At 46.3% G+C, this 18850-nt stretch overlaps 1 protein-coding gene across 1 annotated transcript in view; it reads right to left on the minus strand.

Annotated features, from left to right (window-relative positions):
- The window catches only part of RSU1 (Ras suppressor protein 1), a 281415-nt gene that overhangs the window by 107589 nt on the left and 154976 nt on the right, over positions 1-18850 (minus strand). The gene's annotated exons all lie outside the window — the stretch shown is intronic.

Genomic DNA, 18850 nt, shown 5'->3' on the forward strand with positions numbered 1-18850 from the left:
ATATGGAACAGTCCGATCCACCAATACACCATGGTAAGTGAGGAAATCCGTCTACTAGGTACTTGAAATAGTGAGAACCTCCACCACACGTATAGTGACCGATTGGCCTCTTACCAGATACAGGTGACCAATGCTCTCACAAAGGTCGCTAAACGCTTTTGCTCAAAGCAGGACGGTCAGATTCCCAAAAGTGTTATCAGAAGCTCCTAGGATTCATAGATCTCCTCCCAAGGACAGGATCAACCATGTAGCGTCCCTCTCAAACATGAAATATAGAGACAGGGAAAGACCATGGTGCAGTATGTTCCAATGTAAAAGTTTATTTAAAATTAGATGCACTCACCACACGCAAGAGCATAAAAGGACCTTCAGTTTAAAATCCAACAACCGCTGGCAAGCGGTACGTTCAATCCGGCTTGTGACGTCGACGCTGGTGGCTCCTAGCTCCAAGTACCTAGTAGACGGATTCCCTCACTTACCATGGTGTATTGGTGGATCGGACTGTTCCATATCATTATTATTCTCAATTGAATTTATGTCTCCATATATACACAGGATTTTATTTACAGCGCTGCATTTTATATCTCAATACTCTTACCGCACCCGCTGTAACTTTTTAAAACCAGTGTGCCTGTGCGGGGCTCCGCTTTCCCAGCTGCTTCATTCATTCACAGAGTTCTGTGAATGAAAAATGTATAAGTACTGTTGGCCAGGGACGTAACTACAGGGGTTGCAATTGCAACCGGGCCCCCATGCGGCTCCCCTCTACACCTGGATAGGAGGGGTGGTGGGGGCAGCATGTAGAGAAATCACTGTCCTCCTTTTTCCTCCTGTAGCTGCAGGAGGAAAATGGAGGAGATTGGTTCCTCTGTATGCTGCCCCCGCTACTCCTCCTAACCAGTTCACTTGTATTCTGCTGTCTCTGGGCCCCTGTGTGCTCCCCTGCCCCCCCCTCCCCTCCCCACTGTGCTCCCTTTCCTCTCCTGCTTGCTGCTGCAGGGGATGTGTCACAATAGAGAACCAGGAAGGGGTTGGTAAATATGTAATTTACTAGCTCCTTCCTTTTCTGAATGGACAGAGTCATAGTCAGTGACATTGCAAAAAAATTAAATAAATTCATAAAAAAGAATACAATTAAAATACTAGAAAAAAAAAACTACTGACAACAGTGGGTGAACTTCCAGGATCACAAAGGTCACACTTGCGAATGGGCCCTGGCATTCCACCACTGTGGGGAGGCCCCAAGATGGCAGGAACGGGGCCCACTGCAGAACTTGTGAAAGGGTTTTGCTGCAGGACTGTAATAAAAGGGCCCCGCAACGAGAGTAAAGGGCCCCAGGATCAGTGGGAAGAGCCCCAGGCTTGAAGGGAATGGCCCCAGCCAGGGGCCCGTGGGGGCCCTTTATGGTATCTTGCACCGGGTGGCCCTGAAGGTTCTAGTTTACGCCTCTGCTGTTGGCCACCGCGGCAGACAGACTTGTAGTTTGAATGGGCTGTAACTGTGCTGCTCAGCATGCTTGTAGTTTATGCAGTCCTCCTCTAGCTTTGTAACTGAAAGCCTGTATGGGGATATGGGCAAAAAGCTAGAGGAAGACTGTGCAGGAGCCTGACATCGCACCCATGATCTGCTAAAGGGACAATGATATATACCAGAATGATGTAACTTGGGCTATACTGTTAAGAGGTTCTCTTTAACCACTTCAGGATTATGATTATTATGAGAGACACATCCTAAAAATGTTAAACTCTCTAACATTCAACCCTTCTCCCCCTGACAAAATTATCATCTGTCAAAACGACAGCCAGTAATTACTTTGTATTACACAGCAGGATGGCTAGTAAAATGCAGCAAACTCCTGTAAAAAATTACACTTTGCAAGACAGTCATTAAGGGGTGGATTTAAAAAAACTAGGAAGTGCAATATCTTATGCAGCTCTGCATAGTAGTCAATCAACTTCTAACTTCAGCCTGTTCAATTAAGCTTTAACAAAAACCTTTTTTCTATGCAGAGCTGCACCAGATTTTGCACTCCGTGGTTTTAGTAAATCAACCCCTAAGACACGGTTCACACTACCGCGACTTGCCAGGCGACCTGTCAGCCTGACAAGTCGCGGTCCATTCAGTACAGGACCCGTTCTAATAGGAGCGACTCAAGTCGCTCCGACTTAGAAAATAGTTCCTGTACTACTTCGGGGCGACATCGGAGCGACTTGCATTGACTTCAATTATGTGAAGTCTGTGCAAGTCGCGGTGCACGCGACTTAACAGGTCGCCCCCGAAGTCGTGCCGCGGTAGTGTGAACGGACACTAAATGTCACTGAGTAAATATAATGGAACTATTGTATTGTTTCATTGTATCAAAGGTGATCTATAATTAAAATAAATAGTAAATACAATGACATCACTTAAAGAAATCTTAAAAGTCAATTATTTTTCTTCATATACATGTATTCTTATTTTCTTATGAACCCCTTTTTAGCATTTTCTTTTCATTAATTTTCTTTGTTACTTATTTCAGTGATGCATAACAAGAAAATGTGGAAAACCAGAAAAAAAAAAATGTTTTGACTGTTCATTGAGTAGAGTACAGGACATGGGCTGCTTTAAATCTTGACTGTGGGCTATATGATGCCACCCTAAGGTGAGGACACTGGAAGTCAAAGTTGTTCGGACAGTCAAAAAAACCCTCAGAAAGCCTCAGTCTTTTAGCAATCAGAAGCAAACACCAGGGCAGAAGGGAGGGTGGCATGTGTTTTGTACTGTACTTCAAGAAAATAATTTTACAGATAATTAAAATATTCGTATTTCCTAATCATACAGGACACAGGCTCCTTTACATTTTGCCCATTGGCTTCCTCAAGCAATAAAACTGAAAGGTGGGCAACACAGCAAACAAAGCCAATAGCCCCAAAACAAAGGAACCAGGTTCACAACTTAAGCAGCGTCCGGGTGTATCTAAGGTCAAAGCTGGCATCAGCAGAGCCCTGTATATCCACCTTGTAAAATGTTACAAAACTTGTGAACAGAAGACCAGTTGGCAGGCAGCCTTGCAATCTGAGAAACAGATACCTGGTGCTGAAAGCCCAAAGGGCACCAACTGAACAAGATGAGTGAGCATCAAGGAAAGGAGAATTCATATCCTTCAAGGCTTTAGTGAAAACCTGGAACTAGATGCAGGACAGCCCTTGTGAGAGCCTACAGGCAGTACAAACAGAAAATGTGCATACTACAGCTAAATAATGTAGAAGGATCTCTTTGGAGTGATTTGAAGCAGGACAAAAGAGAAGACAGGACAATGTCCTGATTAGGTGGAAAGAGAAAACCATCTTAACAAGAAAAGAGGCTCAGGGCTTCAGAAACACCTTGCCTTCATGAAGAACAAGGAAAGGTTAACAGTTTCGAGACCTGGCTCATTGTTATGACAGCCACAAGAAAACTACCTTACGAATAAGGTTGACCAATGGAGTATCCTGAAAAGGGCTCAAAGGGAGGCTTCTGTTAGGCCAACAGGACCAAATAAGATCCCAAGGCAAGACAGGTGTATGAACAGGGGGAGCGACATGACAACCCCATTAACAAAGCCACATACTTCTAGTTTAACGAGAGCCCCAAACAAATGTCCAAGAGTCCAAGGTTTTTAATGCTAAACATTTGTTCTGCAATCTCATTGGATTGTATAAAAGTGGATTCTCAGCTGGGTTTCCCTGTTTCTGAGGTGTCCCCTTTTTGTGGAGTGCTGCAGAACTGGAGCCAGTGTGCTTAGTGACAATTTTAGTGACTTATAGAAAATCTGAATTCAGCGCCCCATTATGTTCTTGTGTTTGAACCTCCTAAACAAAGGCCAATGCCAAGACTTGAGGCTTCAGGGTGCTCAAGGCCAAAATGTTGTTCCGGTCCTGATTGGAGGACAGGCAGGATGTCTCAGTGTATCATCTAGAGTGAAACTTCCGTGCATCACACATGTGAAGTAAGCCTGCCAATTGCAATGACAAACTTTGCAAAAGGTCAATTTCCTAGCTAGAAGAAGTGTAAGAGTAATGGAGTCAGAGAGATCCCGATCTTTCAGGACTTAGGTTTAAACAATCAAGCCATCAAAACCCAACAACAATGAAGCAGGATAGTAGGGCAATCCTTGAGACAGCAGGTGAGGAATGACCGAGTATCAGGTCCTTCTGGGCCATTTTGTATTGCTAGAGATCACCGGAATGCCCTGCAACTGGACTCTGAGAAGCAGTCAAGGGAGAATCGGTAGTGAGGGAAGGTCTATATCAGCTGGAACTGATCTATCAGAATCCCCAGTATGTTCACTGCAAAGGCTTTTGGATCCCTGATAATGGCCACAAAGCTGTCCACCTTGGTTTTTAAGAGAAATGCCAACAAATTTATGTTGAGTGTTCCCTAGCATGGACAGATGTCCCAGAACACTTCTGGATAAAGAGACCACCCCTAGGCACTGATGTCAGTTAGCCGGCCAATGGACTACTCCATTAATGTGGACTGTGAACAAGGATGGAACCTTTTGGCCCAAGCCAGAATGGCTTCTGGTGCAGTCCTGATATCTTAGGTAATGACAATGTTATTGCAGAATAAACAGGCCCATAGTGGCAAATGTAAACATTGCTAAGGGGTATATAAAAGAAGTATACAGGTACCAGAGCTGAAGTGGTTAAAACAGGCTCATACAGCAGCATATGCTCACTCCCATGCCTCAATGTTATGTTCAGCTGCAGGGAGTGAAAATAAAAACCTGTTACATTCAGATCTGGGTATGTGACTTACAACCCTTCCATCCCCACCACAGCATTGTAATATGGGAATTGGAAGAGAGTTCTCTGTCCTGTGCAAGCTTGGTATATGGTTGACTGTGAGCATACAAAGGTTTGCTTCTATTTGTACTGAGTGCACTGTGCCAAATACAGTGCTCAGCATAAATGAGTAGACCCCTTTTGAAAATATTTTAATCAATACCTCAATGAACACAAGAACAGTTTCCAAAATTTTGACAAAACTGAGTTTTATAGAACATTTGTTTAGCTCATAACATGAAAGTAAGGTTTATAATATAACTTGGATTATAAAATCTTCAGTTTGATGCAAAAATGAATACACCCCACAACAAAAAACTACTACATCTAGTATCTTGTATGACCTCTATGATTTGTAAGGACAACACTAAGCCTTCTAGGCATGAAATGAACAAGTTGGCAAAATATTGCAAGATCTATCTTTTTCCACTCTTCAAGAACGACCTATTTTAGAGCCTGGATGCTGGATGGGAAGTGATGCTCAACTTGTCTCTTCAGAATTCCCCATAGGTATTTGATTGGGTTCAGATCAGGAGACATTTGTGGACGACACCCATGCATGCCATTCCTCTGCAGTGTACGCCGTATTGTGTCACGAGAAACAATCTTCCTGGTTTGGCTTTCTACTTCCTTACCTAACTGCAGTGAACTTGTATGGTTATTTTCATCAACCCTTCTCATCAGAAGACACTCCTTTTGAGGTGTTCACTTCCATGGATGGTCTGGATGTCTCTGTGAGATTATTGCAGTTCCCTCTTTGTTCACTTTTTGTAGCACTTTGCCACAGTATTCTGACTGATAAGTAAAGCTTTGCTGATCTTCTTGTAGCCTTCATTTATCTTGTGTAAATAATCTATTTTTTTTCTCAGGCCTTGTGACGTTTCTCTTCCAATTGGTGCCATTTCTAACCGCATGAAATGGGAAGGGGTTTTCCTTGTTATAGCCTTTGTTATCCCAGGACTTCATATTCCTGATATGCGCCTGCTGTATCATGTACTTCTATGAAAAAGTCTCTTGTTCTCTTTGTATTACTACCGTTGTGTAAAATCACTGTTGATCCTGCCAGTCCCTCTGCTTTTCTGACCACACTAAGCAGGAGAGCACACAGTGATCAGCTCTCTAGCTATGCTGGGAACTCGTACTGACACGCCCCCACTGCACAGCCAGTTGCTGCTCCTCCCCCAGGTCTTATGCACCCAAAAACAGAGAGAATGAGATGACTTGGGAGAAAAAAAAGCATTTATAATAATATAATTATAATAATAATAATATCTATACAAAAATGTTATGTCTTTCATTTCTATTTAAAACGGAATGGGATGTTTTACAAGGTGATTGTTAACAATTACTATCAAGCTAAGTAACTCCCTTTTATAATCAACTGTCTGCTGGAAACCTGTTTAATGAATTAGACTCAGCTGTAGTTAAATTCTTGTTAATTAGGATTTTGTCGTCTAAAATTTAGATTTGCTCCTAAAGCTGGATACACACTATCCAACTTTTGTGGTTAGATTTCCTTCAGATTTACCTTTTCTATGTAGTGCAAGGGCCTGCCAGATTGCATACAAATTGAAAGTGTTTAGGTTTGACCTCATATTATATGGTTTTGGTAAGTCTAAAGGAAAAAGTCTTCAGAAAATCTTATAGTGTGTACGGCCCATTAGACTTTCATTAGGGTGTATTCTGTTTTGCAACATGGTTTTGAATGAATTTGTTAGAACAAATACTTGTGTGTGCAAATTAACAAATCTTAGTTGCAAATCAATAGGCAGCATTTGTGGGAGTATTTTTAAGTACAGGGAGTGCAGAATTATTAGGCAAATGAGTATTTTTGAGGATTCATTTTATTATTGAACAACAACCATGTTCTCAATGAACCCAAAAAACTCATTAATATCAAAGCTGACTATTTTTGGAAGTAGTTTTTAGTTTGTTTTTAGTTTTAGCTATTTTAGGTGGATATCTGTGTGTGCAGGTGACTATTACTGTGCATAATTATTAGGCAACTTAACAAAAATCAAATATACAGTATACCCATTTCAATTATTTATTTTTACCAGTGAAACCAATATAACATCTCAACATTCACAAATCTACATTTCTGACATTCAAAAACAAAACAAAAACAAATCAGTGACCAATATAGCCACCTTTCTTTGCAAGGACACTCAAAAGCCTGCCATCCATGGATTCTGTCAGTGTTTTGATCTGTTCACCATCAACATTGCGTGCAGCAGCAACCACAGCCTCCCAGACACTGTTCAGAGAGGTGTACTGTTTTCCCTCCTTGTAAATCTCACATTTGATGATGGACCACAGGTTCTCAATGGGGTTCAGATCAGGTGAACAAGGAGGCCATGTCATTAGCTTTTCTTCTTTTATACCCTTTCTTGCCAGCCACGCTGTGGAGTACTTGGACGCGTGTGATGGAGCATTGTCCTGCATGAAAATCATGTTTTTCTTGAAGGATGCAGACTTCTTCCTGTACCACTGCTTGAAGAAGGTGTCTTCCAGAAACTGGCAGTAGGACTGGGAGTTGAGCTTGACTCCATCCTCAACCCGAAAAGGCCCCACAAGCTCATCTATGATGATACCAGCCCAAACCAGTACTCCACCTCCACCTTGCTGGCGTCTGAGTCGGACTGGAGCTCTCTGCCCTTTACCAATCCAGCCACGGGCCCATCCATCTGGCCCATCAAGCCTCACTCTCATTTAATCAGTCCATAAAACCTTTGAAAAATCAGTCTTGAGATATTTCTTGGCCCAGTCTTGACGTTTCAGCTTGTGTGTCTTGTTCAGTGGTAGTCGTCTTTCAGCCTTTCTTACCTTGGCCATGTCTCTGAGTATTGCACATCTTGTGCTTTTGAGCACTCTAGTGATGTTGCAGCTCTGAAATATGGCCAAACTGGTGGCAAGTGGCATCTTGGCAGCTGCACGCTTGACTTTTCTCAGTTCATGGGCTATTATTTTGCGCCTTGGTTTTTCCACACGCTTCTTGCGACCCTGTTGACTATTTTAAATGAAATGCTAGATTGTTCGATGATCACGCTTCAGAAGCTTTGCAATTTTAAGAGTGCTGCATCCCTCTGCAAGATATCTCACTATTTTTGACTTTTCTGAGCCTGTCAAGTCCTTCTTTTGACCCATTTTGCCCAAGGAAAGGAAGTTGCCTAATAATTATGCACACCTGATATAGGGTGTTGATGTCATTAGACCACACCCCTTCTCATTACAGAGATGCACATCACCTAATATGCTTAATTGGTAGTAGGCTTTCGAGCCTATATAGCTTGGAGTAAGACAACATGCATAAAGAGGATGATGTGGTCAAAATACTCATTTGCCTAATAATTCTGCACTCCCTGTATGGTGTCTAACAAAAAAAAAATAAGTTAATTCTGAAAGGAAAGTAAAGGTTTTCTGATAAATCTGTTAGGGTGAGCCAAAAAAAAAAAAAAAAACTGTACCTTTTTTTTACTTGCCCCAAAATAATAGAACCCAAGCCTTAAAGAGATTCTATGAATTAAGATAAAAAAACTCTGTGTGCGGCAGCCACCCTCAGCCCCCCTAATATTTACCTGAGCCCATCTTTATCCAGCCATGTTGCAGGAGTTTATCAGCTGCTCGGGACTCCCTTCCCTCTGCTGTCAAAGTCAGTCAGTCATTCAGGAGAAAGAGGGGGCGGGCCGGGTCTCGACTCTGTGTCGAAATGTACACAGGGAGCTGTGACTCGGCTCGGGTGCCCCCATAGCAAGCTGTTTGCTGTGGGGTTACTCAACAGGAGGGAGGGGCCAGGAGAGCTGAAGAGGGACCCAAGGAGGATCCAGGCCACTCTGTGCAAAACCAACTGCACAGAGCTGCTAAGTATAACATGATTGTTATTTTTTTTTAAAAATGAGACTTACAATCACTTTAACTCTAATAAAAAGAAAAAGAAAAAAACACAACTGTGACTATAACAACATGATTTAAAAAAACATGGCGTCATGAGAACAGAGGTTTTTGACCAGTTCAGACATGCTAAGAGACATGCTGAGAGTGAGGGACCACAGATTAGTAATGTTTTTTCTAATTTTACAAAGTGTGTCTGACTGTCAGAAATATAGGGAATTTATATAAAGTAACAGAGCTATCCAAAAAAAAGGCAAACATAAGGATTAGCAGAATTCTAACTTGGCTTTAAAAATACCCTTTCTAAAGACTTGCCTGCACCTTTCCCAGTTATACTCACATTGTCAGCAATTCAGTGACGCTCCTGCCTCTACCGCTAATGGATCTCTGGGAATGTGAACATAATTGTAGGGGGAAGCCTTTAAGGTGTCAGTGTCTTTTTAAATATGTGAAAGACTTTGTGTAGCAAACATTTCTCTCCAAGGTAACGAATATACATAAATAACATGAAAGCATGTCCTACCCTTACAAACCATGCATTTGAGTCAACCTTCAATTGTAATAATGGCCAGACACACAAACATCCTGATCCCAACTTGTGACTAGTTCAAATAACTCCCTTCTTTATGAAGGTAAGGGAATGATTATTCCATCCCAAGTGCATCACTAATATCCATTGGTTCTGTATACCAAAAAAACGGAATTTTTGTAAAATCTTACCTGTAAAATTCCTTTCTCTGAGTCCTCCGACAGTCGCCGCCTCTTCATATTCGTCACATATGGGGTATTAGACTTTGCTCCGAAGGAGTAGCTAGGCAACAGAATATGTTAACAATAAAGCTTTAACATATCCCACCCTCAAGGGGTGGTCCCCTCAGTCAATACCCTCCTACTTCCTGCAACCATATCTCAGTTTTAGTGGAATAGCAGTAGAGTATACATTCAAACCCCAAAAGAGGGGCGGGGGCGGCGACTGTCGGAGGACTCAGAGAAAGGAATTTTACAGGTAAGATTTTACAAAAATTCCGTTTTCTCTTACGTCCTCCGACAGTCGCCGCCTCTTCATATTCGTCACATATGGGGACGTCCCAAAGCAGTGCAAACATGAGGGGTGGGAAACGCATCCGCGCCGAAAGGCAACGCAGTCTCCACATCAAAGAAAGGAACCTTACCAAAGGAAGGAAACCAGCTGGGCAACAGCAAAAATAAGTGCTCAACAGGAGCAACAACCCAGGAAAAGACAAAAAACCAGGGGATACAAAACTTATCCCAACAGCCAGGAGTCCCCAACAAGGGACCCTAGGGAACAGCCGCACTAAGAACCTTGCGGCCAAAGGAAGCATCCGCCGATGCCTGAACATCTACTTTGTAGAATTTTGTGAAAGTGTGTACGGTCGACCAAGTCGCCGCCTTACACACCTGGGCTACAGAAGCCCCATGACGACAGGCCCAAGACGTACTCAGAGATCTAGTAGAGTGCGCCTTCACAGGCACAGGGGGAACCTTCCCCTGCAAGGCATAGGCCTGTTCAATGGTCTGCCTGATCCATTTGGCAATGGTAGAGGCGGAAGCCGCCATGCCCTTCCGAGGACCCTCTGGAAGAACAAACAAGGAGTCCGTCTTTCGAAAAGACTCAGTCGATTTAAGGTAAACCCTAATCGCCCGAACAACATCCAGAGAATGCAATCTCACCTCCTTTGGATGTGTAGGCTTCGTGCACAACGAAGGCAAAACAATATCCTCGTTAAGATAGAATTCCGAAACTCGTTTCGGCAGAAAAGAAGGATTAGGTCGCAAGACCACCTTATCCAAATGAACAACCAGGTACGGAGACTTGCAGGACAAAGCCGCCAGTTCCGACACTCTGCGAGCCGAAGTGATCGCCACCAAAAAGGCGACCTTTTTGGACAACATAGACAACGAGATCTCCCTGATCTGTTCAAAAGGAGCACGTTGTAACACAGATAGGACCAGATTCAAGTCCCAAGGGGGCAAAGGATCCCTCCTAGGAGGAACCAGATGCCGCACACCCTGAATAAAAGTGCCAACCAAGGAGTTGGAAGCCACGGGACGTTGAAACAGAACGGCCAGCGCAGACACCTGACCCTTTATCGTAGCCAGCGCCAAACGCTGATCGACACCCGTCTGAAGGAAAGACAGCACACGGGAAACCGAGTACGTGCGGGGTGAAAACCCCCTGGACTCACACCAGGCAAAATAGGCCTTCCAAGTACGGTAATAAACCTTTCCCGAGGAAGACTTCCTCGCGTTGATCAAGGTATGAACAACCTCTGGAGAGAGACCCTTCTCCTTCAGGACCTCGGTCTCAACAGCCAGGCCGTCAAAGCCAGCGACTGTAAAGCAGGATGGTAAATCGGTCCTTGAGACAGTAGATCGTCCCGAAGAGGCAGACGCCAGGGGGCGTCGACCGCCAGATTCACGAGGTCTGCGTACCAGGACCGGCGAGGCCAGTCCGGTGCCACAAGAATCACCGTGCTGCGTTCCGAGTGTAACCTGCGAAGGAACCGGGACAGCAACTGAATCGGTGAAAACGCGTACATCAGCCTGTACTGATGCCACGGGGCCACTAACGCGCCCGACGCGTCTGCCCGAGGGTCGCGCGTCCTTGCCACGAACCTCTTCACCTTGTAGTTGAGGCGAGACGCGAACAGGTCCACATCTGGAAGACCCCACTTCGCGCACAACATCTGGAAGACAGCCGGATGGAGAGACCATTCCCCCTGATCCAGGGTCTGGCGACTCAGATAGTCCGCCTGCCAGTTCTCCACTCCCGGAATGTGAACCGCCGTTATCGCCGGGACATGAGTCTCGGCCCAAGACAGAATGTCGGCCACTTCTCGAGCCGCTCGGGCACTCCTGGTGCCCCCTTGGTGGTTGATGTAGGCCACCGCCGTGGCATTGTCCGTCTGCACCCGAACCGGGCAGCCCTGCAGCCGGTCCGTCCAGCGATGAAGACAGAGCCTTATCGCACGCAATTCCAGAATGTTGATCGGGAGGGAAGACTCCCCCTCCGACCAGGTCCCCTGGGCGGACAGAACGCCCAGAACACCACCCCAGCCCGACAGGCTGGCATCCGTGGTGATTATCGTCCACGAGATCGGACGAAACGACTTGCCCCCGGACACCAACGGGGACTGAAGCCACCACAGAAGGTTTTCCCTGGTGCGATGACTCAACGAGATCTGAAGATCCAGAGATTGAGGTCGCCCGTCCCACTTGGACAAGATCTCCGCCTGGAGACCCCGCGTGTGAAACTGCGCGAAAGGAATCGCCTCGAAAGCCGAGACCATCAATCCCAGACATCTCATACACGTCCGCAGAGACGAGTTCGGAACGTCCCTGAGGGACCTGACTTCCTCCTGAAGAGTCCTGAGTTTGTCTTCCGGCAGGAAGACCTTCGCCTGCACCGAGTCCAGTATCATTCCCAGATAGGGAAGACGAACCGACGGACTCAGCGTCGACTTTGGAACATTTATCGTCCAACCGAACTCCTGCAGAGTTTGCATCGTGACAGACAGGTCCTTCTCCAGACCCTGACTGGTCGCAGACCGAATCAGAATGTCGTCCAGATACCCCAGGACAGAAATGCCCTGGGCCCTCAATAATGCCAGAACCGGTGCAAGCACCTTGGTGAAGACCCGCGGAGCCGAGGCGAGCCCAAAGGGCAACGCCACAAACTGGTAGTGATCCTCCGCAATGGCAAATCGAAGGTATCTCTGATGACCCTCGAATATGGGGATGTGAAGATACGTATCCTTCAAATCGATGGAGGCCATGAATTCCCCCGGAACCAGGGCAGCCACCACCGAGCGCAGGGATTCCATGCGGAACTTGCGAACCCGCACAGAGCGGTTCAGAGCTTTCAAGTCCAGAATTGGACGAACCTTGCCCTCCTTTCTGGGCACGGTGAACAGATTGGAATAAAACCCCCGAAATCTGTCCTGATGAGGCACCGGAACCACCACTCCCTGAGCCCTCAGGTCCCGCACCGCCAGGTGCAGATCCCGCAGGCGCTCTGGAGACAGTTGTAGATTTGAGGGAAAAAATCTGCTCTCCGGCCGAGAGAGAAACTCGATCTTGTAACCAGATCGAACGATTTCCAGAACCCATCTGTCCCGCACACGGGCCAACCAGGGTTGAAGAAAACCGAGCAAGCGTCCCCCCACCCCAAAACTGGGTGAGGGCGCCCCTTCAGGCCGAACTGTTATGGGCCGCAGGTCCGGATTGGCCGGACTTCTGTTTCCCAGACCAGGGTTTCTTCTGAGAGCCCTGGCCCTTGAACGGTTTGCCCTTGTAGTGCGGCCGAAAGGCACGAAAGGACCCCTGAGGGGGCCGAAAATTCGCATGCTTCTTCCCAGAAGCCCCCTTAGCCTTGGGGAAATGGGGCAAGAGAGTGCTCTTACCCCCGGTGATCCCCTTAATCAACACATCCAGGGACTCCCCAAAAAGGCGAGACCCATCATAAGGCAGATTGGCTAAGGTTTTACGTGAAGATTGGTCCACCGACCAACATTTCAACCAAACCAGGCGGCGAGACAACACCGCCACGCTGTGCACACGTGCAGCCAACGGAATCAGGTCCAGGTCCGCATCACACAGATACATGACACCCTGGTGGATCTGATCCACCATGTCCAGGGTCGCCGCCGAGGCCGAATCGGCCACCAGGACGCGCCTAAGCATCTGCGTCCAACTTGCGATCGCCTGGGCCGCCATGAGAGAAGCAAATAGAGCTTTAAGCATAGAACCCGTAACAGAATAAGTATGACGGGCAAGAGACTCCAGTCTCCTATCCGTGGCATCACGGAAAACAGGGGATCCCTCTGCAGGAATCGCAGTGGCTTTGTTCAAAACCGCAATTGCATGATCCACTGGTGGAGGCACACACCACCGTTCATCAGTGGCAGGGGAGAAAGGATAACGCAGCTTGAATTTACTTGGTACCGCAAAAGGTTTGCGCAGATCGCGCCATTGATCCTTTACCGCGCGCTGAAAATCAGCATTGCAGGGAAAAACCTGCGGCGTCCTGCATTTTCTCTGCGTCCCATAAGCCGCCAAGGCAGCGGGGGGACACACTTCGTCCTGCAAACGTAGCGTCTGCTTAATGGAAGCAATCAACTCATCCATGATTGCAAGCTCTTCAGGCGAGCCAGGGGGAGAATTATCAACCCCCTCAACCTCAGCCTCTACCTCAGACCCCACTAGATCAAGAGAGGAGCGGGACCCCGATAGGGAGGTCCCTGCCAGAACAGCCCCATCACCTTCACCCTCAGAATCGGAGGACAGAGTAACTCTGGGCCGTTTAGTAGATTGAGCAGCCACCAGCATTTGCACCTGGGCAGCAAGGCCAGCCACACTAGTGGCTAAATCCCCCCCTGGGGGGGAAACAGCGGTCCCCTGGCTTTCCACCAATACTGTGGGAAACTTGCCCTCCTGAGAATCCATTGCCCCTGTACGCCAGACAACCAAGGGTTAACTGCCCCCTTTCAGCAAGCGCGGTAAGCGCAGCCCACCGCACACACTCAGGCACAATGAGACCCCCACAGGGAATATACAGACTGAACACAGGCAATGGACAACAGGAATAGAAGGATAAAACCTGAGGAGACCCCGCTGCTGCTGCCTCGACCGGTGTTCCAGGAAAAAGGAAGTGATGCTGCCAGGGCGCTCTATGTAAGCCTATGGAGGCTACAAGAAAATGGCCGCCGTGCATGTAAACCATGCGGCCGGAGCGGGCGCCGGTAAAATGGCGTCGTTTGGCGCCGAAACCGCCGCTCCACAGTGCATAAAACACACACAATTTCATCCCATTATATGGATACATGTTAGGTCGCCGCAGCGATCGCTGTATATGCCCCAACATGCCATTAAAAACATGCCCCACAGCACACAGCTTCCCACACTGCCCAGCCTGACACACACAGTGTCATACAGCTCCCCCCCCCCTTGCAGCCCACAGCATGCAGCCGAGAGATAGGGAGACAAGCAGTGTGATGTAAAGGCAGGTTACACAGTCCCAGACTGAGACCCCCCCCAGACAGACAGGTCCCCACATAGACACACTTACCTCATATGGCGTGGGGAACCCGCACAGGCGAACAAGCCGCTGCACATGAGGCAGGGAGAGTCGCAATTCAAGACGCCCACAATGGCGGTTAAGAAACCGCACAGCGTCCGGTGAGGTAGCCACCTCACCAAACATCCCTGCACCGAACAGGGATGGGTCGTTCACCGTGCCAGGAGCGTTACCTGGCTGAACGCTCGATGGCAGACTGGGAAGCCACTGACCCACGACCTGCGATCAGGGGGATCAGCCCGAGACCCAGTCCGCATGATCCTCTTCGTCCGAAGAACTAACTAATGCTGACAAAAACAACAGCTAAGTAAAGGTAGAGAAAAAACTCAAATAAAATATTAAAAAGAAGAAAGAGTCTGGGACAAAAAGTCCCAGCACAGAGAGAGCCAGCCACTCCTGACAAGCTAGACATTAAAACTGAGATATGGTTGCAGGAAGTAGGAGGGTATTGACTGAGGGGACCACCCCTTGAGGGTGGGATATGTTAAAGCTTTATTGTTAACATATTCTGTTGCCTAGCTACTCCTTCGGAGCAAAGTCTAATACCCCATATGTGACGAATATGAAGAGGCGGCGACTGTCGGAGGACGTAAGAGAAATTGGTGATTGCATTTCTCAGTAAAATGGACTGTGGCCAGTCTTAGCAAGTGGTATGCTGCCAATTAGCTACAGAGCATATTAATGATGGATATAAGCAAGACCAGCGAACACCCCATTTCAGATTCCTATTGAATAATTACATCTAAAAATAGCTCTTTATCCTCTCCGTAGGTCTCCTTCCTTTAAAATCAATAAACCAGCAGAACTGCTCCAAGCTGTCAAGTGGGTCAACATCCACAGTTTGATCTTGCTTGGCTGATTCTGTTGCATCAAAGTGTTCAGTTTAGTATAAGGTTAGCGACTTGTGAAAGGATTAAAAAAAACTTCTCTTCAGCCTGCTGATTTGCTTAATGAGAAGCTGGGTACTGTGACTCCTGGCATTCTTAGATGAGAGGCAAGAGGAATCTCAGGGTCACTTTCGCAGACCACATATTAAAATATGGCAAGGATGACAAACGTGCGCAGATACTTGGCAGAACTTTCTGGTGTTCCTGAAAGTTAAAGGTACACTCCAGTTAAACATAGAAAGCTCTGTGTTTAACTCATTTAAACGAGGGTTGAAGAATATCTGCTGAAAAACTCATGAAGGGCCTATGCTTTAATTCAGCGTGTATATGCAGGATTACTTCTGAGAAATTTGTGTTTCACACGTATTTAGCTTTACTGATTTTTTTGTGCCTGACACTTTAGCTGGAGTGTCAAAAGTCACCTGAAGTTGGTTAGTTGCTATCTTTCATCTGGCTGTACACTTTAAAGCTGAGAAACAATAGGGTGAGATCAGGCGAATGAGAGGCTAGCAAAATTTAGAGGTGACCTCTGACTGTCTCAGCATTGACTGTTCCCATTTGTAATACCGACAGCTTCCTTTTAACCCTGGCATTCATCCTTTGCAAACTGGATGCTTTGCTTAATGAACCCTGTAGCTGTTTTCAGCTGAAGTTCCAAGGTGAAGGATGTACAGCACAGAATCAAGTGACAAGAGCATGCAGCCTGCCCCGAAATAGGCTAACAAAGTGGCCTTTTGGAGACAGCACAGCATTAAAGTTACTTTGATAGCATCAGCATCCCAATGGATGTCTATGTCAATGGGGTTTGCATTTTTTTTTCTTTTTTTTTTTTTTTTAGATTTTTGGCACTAGGCACATGCAGCTCGTTTTTAGGTGCATTTCACTGGCTTTTGATATTATTAAAAGATGCATCTGAGAGTTCATAGATAGGTGCATTTGATCTCCTAAACTGCATCAGTCTGCTTCAAGCTGATTTTGAGTACCCACTAACAGTTGGCTCACCACTGCTGCACTGAACCAAGACCTTTAAAACTGCATTAACTGATCACTTAAAGTAGTAATAGGAATCACAGGGGTTTAAAACTCCATTTATAGCCCTCCTCTGAGTGAAACCAGGCTCCATCGTTACAGCCAAAATGGGCCCTCTCCGCTTCTTTATATTAACCACCAGGGCAACTATCCCTCAACACTGGAGAACCACACACACACACTATTACAATTAAGGAATGGATTATGAACTGATCCTCTTTCAGAATATGGAGGGACTGACTACCTGGCTCTTAATTGGTACAGTTCCTTGTTTATGAACACTTTTTTTTTTTTTTTAACCACATCCCACCCGCCCTATAGCAGATTGACGGCGGGAATGTGGTTGTATTATCCTGACCGGACGTCATATGACGGCGATCGGTGATGCGAGGTGTCAGTCTGACTCTCTGCATCTCTGATCTCAGTAAAGAGCCTACTAACGTAGGCTCTTTACCATGTGACCAGCCGTGTCCAATCACGGCTGGTCACATAGTAAACAGGAAGAGCCGTTGATCGGCTTTCCTCAGTACGTGCCTGACAGGCACGAGTAAAGGAGCGCCGATCGGCGGCTCCCCTGACAGGGGGGGGTCGGCACTGGTAATCAGATCATTGCTTACCAGTGCAGACCCTCGGGGGGGGGGGGGGGGGGAGTGCCACTAGAACCACCAGGGATGCCCACCCATGACCCCAGGGATGCCCACTATGGCCACCAGGGATGGCAATCAGGGCTCAGGGAGCCCCCCATTGCCCTCCCCATCAGTGCTGCCCGCCAGTGCCCTCCCTATCAGTGCTGCCCACCAGTGCCCATCATTGCCATCTATCAGTGTCGCCCACCAGTGCCCATTATTGCCCACCAGTGACGCCTATCACTACCCATTAGTGCCCATCAGTGCCGCCCGTCAGTGCCCATCAGTGCCGCCTATTAGTGCCCATCAGTGCCACCTATCAGTGCCCATCAGTGCCACCTATCAGTGCCCATCAGTGCCACCTATCAGTGCTACCTATCAGTGCCACCTCATCAGTGCAGTCTCATCAGTGCTCATCAGTGCAGGAAAAAACACATTTATTTACAAAATTGTATAACAAACAAAAAAACTTTTTGTTTTTTTTCAAACTTTTCGGTCTTTTTTTATTTGTTTAGCAAAAAGTAAAAACCCAGAAGTGATTAAATACCACCAAAAGAAAGCTCTATTTGTGGGGGGGAAATTACATAAATTTGGTGTAGGTACAGTGTTGCATGACCGCGCAATTGTCATTCAAAATGCAACAGCGCTAAAAGGGGAAAATTGGCCTGGGCAGGAAGGGGGTGAAAGTGCCCTGTATTGAAGTGGTTAAAGATAGCTTGGTCAATTTACGCAGTATCTGCTCTCAAGGAACATACAATCTAAGGACCCTAACCTACATTCACACACACATTCTAGGGCCAACTTAGACAGGAGCCAATTAACCTACCAGCATGTCTTTGCAATGAGGGAGGAAACCCACGCAGGCACAGGGAAAACATGTAAACTTGCATGTAATGCCGTGGATGGGATTCAAACTGACCCTGGTGCTGCTAGGCAGAAGTGCTAACCACTTAGCCACTGTGTTTATTACATACAGTATATACTTAAACCATCTGAATGATTTACATGGCTCTTCAAAGTCCAAAGATGCCTTGACATCTTCATAAGAAGCTAACCACAACCCTGGATAGCAGATTCTGTTTCCCCTTCTGGGCACCTAGTGTTGTTATTCTTTTCTTATCTCTTCCTATCTCCATCTGTCCAGGCTCTGTTTCCTCTCCTTAGGAGTCCCTTATCCTGTGTTTTTTTTTTTTTCTTGTTGCACTTCTTATGTATCTTACCCTCTCTACAGCTTAGTGATAAAGCAGAGCCACTGTTCATTCCATTCTTGTGGATACCACTACTCGCTAGAACATACAACTCTGACAGGAAAAGAACCTTGCTGATCCTTCTATATGGCCTGTTTTTTGGTTTAGCGTGTATGGCACATTATTGCAACTTGCTTCATTTGTCTAATGAATTGGGAAAACTTTTTAAATTGTTAAGAAAAAAAAAATCTCCATTGTCTGTATTTAAAATGGCCACTAAATATTTATATCATAAAATGTCATCAATCTTTAAGAAGATGAAAGTAG

This window comes from Pelophylax lessonae (genome assembly GCF_965119305.1).
Source record: "Pelophylax lessonae genome assembly, chromosome: 5".
Taxonomy (NCBI): Eukaryota; Metazoa; Chordata; class Amphibia; order Anura; family Ranidae; genus Pelophylax; species Pelophylax lessonae.